This window comes from Somniosus microcephalus, chromosome 17 (genome assembly GCF_052327205.1).
Source record: "Somniosus microcephalus isolate GS21.2 chromosome 17, FLI_Smic_1.0, whole genome shotgun sequence".
Taxonomy (NCBI): domain Eukaryota; kingdom Metazoa; phylum Chordata; class Chondrichthyes; order Squaliformes; family Somniosidae; genus Somniosus; species Somniosus microcephalus.
Genome location: NC_141003.1, coordinates 5,665,408 through 5,669,464, shown reverse-complemented (window position 1 = coordinate 5,669,464; position 4,057 = coordinate 5,665,408). Strand labels below are relative to the sequence as shown.

The following is a 4,057-nucleotide window of genomic DNA, read 5'->3' as shown; positions in this document are numbered from 1 at the left end:
GACCTCGTGGCGCAACGGTAGCGCGTCTGACTCCAGATCAGAAGGCTGCGTGTTCGAATCACGTCGGGGTCACATCTTTTACACAACAGCTGCAAATATTGAGCCTTATTTATTTATTATTATTACTATTCATGTTCCATATATTATTACAAACTCTTTCATTATATTATTTATTATATATTAGATTTTATTTACTATATATTGCTTATATTTTATGACTATTGAAATCCCCATTTTGACTAATGACAGCTATTATTTGCTCTATATGATATTTGATGTGCTTATTGCAATGCCCAGGTCCTGCTTTGCCGGCAGGCTGCAGGCTCACGGCCCCCCTGGCAAAGGCTGCGCCCTGGCAACAGCCCCAACACACATGGCATGGACTCGATGGGCCGAATGGCCTTCTTCTGTGCCGCTATGACTCGATGACAACTCTGCACTGTCCCACTGCACGGTCCGGGCAAACTGGGAGGCTGTGCGGGTTAGACAATGAGAGAACGGCAGTGGTCCGCAGACCGGGCAGCGGCACTGAGGAGGGAGCATGGAGCTCCGCACCAGAGGCTTGGAGCCGCAACTGTCTCGACAGGTGCTTCACCAGCTCGGATCACACACCCGCTTCCACAGCCACCTCTCCTCAGCCACTGTCTCCAGCTCCGACTTATTCCACATGGAGTCCAACTTAAATTCTACCCAGAGTGTGAAAACCCGCAGAAAGAATACCCAGTATGGGCTGTCCCCTCTATTCCCCAGTGTGGGCTGTCTCCTCTATTCCCCAGTGTGGGCTGTCCCCTCTATTCCCCCCAGTGTGGGCTGTCTCCTCTATTCCCCAGTGTGGGCTGTCTCCTCTATTCCCCAGTGTGGGCTGTCCCCTCTATTCCCCAGTGTGGGCTGTCTCCTCTATTCCCCAGTGTGGGCTGTCCCCTCTATTCCCCAGTGTGGGCTGTCTCCTCTATTCCCCAGTGTGGGCTGTCTCCTCTATTCCCCAGTGTGGGCTGTCTCCTCTATTCCCCAGTGTGGGCTGTCCCCTCTATTCCCCAGTGTGGGCTGTCCCCTCTATTCCCCAGTGTGGGCAGTCCCCTCTATTCCCCAGTGTGGGCTGTCTCCTCTATTCCCCAGTGTGGGCTGTCTCCTCTATTCCCCAGTGTGGGCTGTCTCCTCTATTCCCCAGTGTGGGCTGTCCCCTCTATTCCCCAGTGTGGGCTGTCTCCTCTATTCCCCAGTGTGGGCTGTCCCCTCTATTCCCCAGTGTGGGCTGTCCCCTCTATTCCCCAGTGTGGGCTGTCTCCTCTATTCCCCAGTGTGGGCTGTCCCCTCTATTCCCCAGTGTGGGCTGTCTCCTCTATTCCCCAGTGTGGGCTGTCCCCTCTATTCCCCAGTGTGGGCTGTCTCCTCTATTCCATAGTGTGGGCTGTCCCCTCTATTCCCCAGTGTGGGCTGTCTCCTCTATTCCCCAGTGTGGGCTGTCTCCTCTATTCCCCCCAGTGTGGGCTGTCTCCTCTATTCCCCAGTGTGGGCTGTCCCCTCTATTCCCCAGTGTGGGCTGTCTCCTCTATTCCCCAGTGTGGGCTGTCTCCTCCATTCCCCAGTGTGGGCTGTCCCCTCTATTCCCCAGTGTGGGCTGTCTCCTCTATTCCCCAGTGTGGGCTGTCCCCTCTATTCCCCAGTGTGGGCTGTCTCCTCTATTCCCCAGTGTGGGCTGTCTCCTCTATTCCCCCCAGTGTGGGCTGTCTCCTCTATTCCCCAGTGTGGGCTGTCCCCTCTATTCCCCAGTGTGGGCTGTCCCCTCTATTCCCCAGTGTGGTCTGTCTCCTCTATTCCCCAGTGTGGGCTGTCTCCTCTATTCCCCAGTGTGGGCTGTCCCCTCTATTCCCCAGTGTGGGCTGTCCCCTCTATTCCCCAGTGTGGGCTGTCTCCTCTATTCCCCCCAGTGTGGGCTGTCTCCTCTATTCCCCAGTGTGGGCTGTCTCCTCTATTCCCCAGTGTGGGCTGTCTCCTCTATTCCCCAGTGTGGGCTGTCTCCTCTATTCCCCAGTGTGGGCTGTCCCCTCTATTCCCCAGTGTGGGCTGTCTCCTCTATTCCCCAGTGTGGGCTGTCTCCTCTATTCCCCAGTGTGGGCTGTCCCCTCTATTCCCCCAGTGTGGGCTGTCCCCTCCGTTCCCCAGTGTGGGCTGTCTCCTCCATTCCCCAGTGTGGGCTGTCTCCTCTATCCCCCCCAGTGTGGGCTGTCTCCTCTATTCCCCAGTGTGGGCTGTCCCCTCTATTCCCCAGTGTGGGCTGTCCCCTCTATTCCCCAGTGTGGGCTGTCCCCTCTATTCCCCAGTGTGGGCTGTCTCCTCTATTCCCCAGTGTGGGCTGTCTCCTCAATTCCCCAGTGTGGGCTGTCTCCTCTATTCCCCAGTGTGGGCTGTCCCCTCTATTCCCCCCAGTGTGGGCTGTCTCCTCTATTCCCCAGTGTGGGCTGTCTCCTCTATTCCCCAGTGTGGGCTGTCTCCTCTATTCCCCCCAGTGTGGGCTGTCTCCTCTATTCCCCCCAGTGTGGGCTGTCTCCTCTATTCCCCCCAGTGTGGGCTGTCTCCTCTATTCCCCCCAGTGTGGGCTGTCCCCTCTATTCTCCCCAGTGTGGGCTGTCTCCTCTATTCCCCAGTGTGGGCTGTCTCCTCTATTCCTCAGTGTGGGCTGTCCCCTCTATTCCCCAGTGTGGGCTGTCTCCTCTATTCCCCAGTGTGAGCTGTCCCCTCTATTCCCCCAGTGTGGGCTGTCTCCTCTATTCCCCAGTGTGAGCTGTCCCCTCTATTCCCCCAGTGTGGGCTGTCCCCTCTGTTCCCCAGTGTGGGCTGTCTCCTCTATTCCCCAGTGTGAGCTGTCCCCTCTATTCCCCAGTGTGGGCTGTCCCCTCTATTCCCCCAGTGTGGGCTGTCCCCTCTATTCTCCCCAGTGTGGGCTGTCTCCTCTATTCCCCAGTGGGGGCTGTCTCCTCTATTCCCCAGTGTGGGCTGTCCCCTCTATTCCCCAGTGTGGGCTGTCTCCTCTATTCCCCAGTGTGGGCTGTCTCCTCTATTCCCCAGTGTGGGCTGTCCCCTCTATTCCCCAGTGTGGGCTGTCTCCTCTATTCCCCCCAGTGTGGGCTGTCTCCTCTATTCCCCAGTGTGAGCTGTCCCCTCTATTCCCCAGTGTGGGCTGTCCCCTCTATTCCCCAGTGTGGGCTGCCCCTCTATTCCCCCAGTGTGGGCTGTCCCCTCTATTCCCCAGTGTGGGCTGTCCCCTCTATTCCCCAGTGTGGGCTGTCCCCTCTATTCCCCAGTGTGGGCTGTCCCCTCTATTCCCCAGTGTGGGCTGTCTCCTCTATTCCCCAGTGTGGGCTGTCTCCTCTATTCCCCAGTGTGGGCTGTCTCCTCTATTCCCCAGTGTGGGCTGTCCCCTCTATTCCCCCCAGTGTGGGCTGTCTCCTCTATTCCCCCCAGTGTGGGCTGTCTCCTCTATTCCCCCCAGTGTGGGCTGTCTCCTCTATTCCCCCCAGTGTGGGCTGTCCCCTCTATTCTCCCCAGTGTGGGCTGTCTCCTCTATTCCCCAGTGTGGGCTGTCTCCTCTATTCCCCAGTGTGGGCTGTCCCCTCTATTCCCCAGTGTGGGCTGTCTCCTCTATTCCCCAGTGTGGGCTGTCTCCTCTATTCCCCAGTGTGGGCTGTCTCCTCTATTCCCCAGTGTGGGCTGTCCCCTCTATTCCCCAGTGTGGGCTGTCTCCTCTATTCCCCAGTGTGGGCTGTCTCCTCTATTCCCCAGTGTGGGCTGTCTCCTCTATTCCCCAGTGTGGGCTGTCTCCTCTATTCCCCAGTGTGGGCTGTCTCCTCTATTCCCACCAGTGTGGGCTGTCTCCTCTATTCCCCAATGTGGGTTGTCTCCTCTATTCCCCAGTGTGGGCTGTCCCCTCTATTCCCCCCAGTGTGGGCTGTCTCCTCTGTTCCCCAGTGTGGGCTGTCTCCTCTATTAACCAGTGTGGGCTGTCCCCTCTATTCCCCAGTGTGGGCTGTCTCCTCTGTTCCCCAGTGTGGGCTGTCTC

General features: G+C 57.7%; 1 non-coding gene across 1 annotated transcript; it reads left to right on the top strand.

Moving 5' to 3' along the window:
• On the top strand, nucleotides 1-72 carry trnaw-cca (transfer RNA tryptophan (anticodon CCA)). Its single transcript has one exon. It is a non-coding gene; the product is annotated as a tRNA-Trp (tRNA).
• The last annotated feature ends 3,985 nt before the right edge of the window (nucleotides 73-4,057 follow it).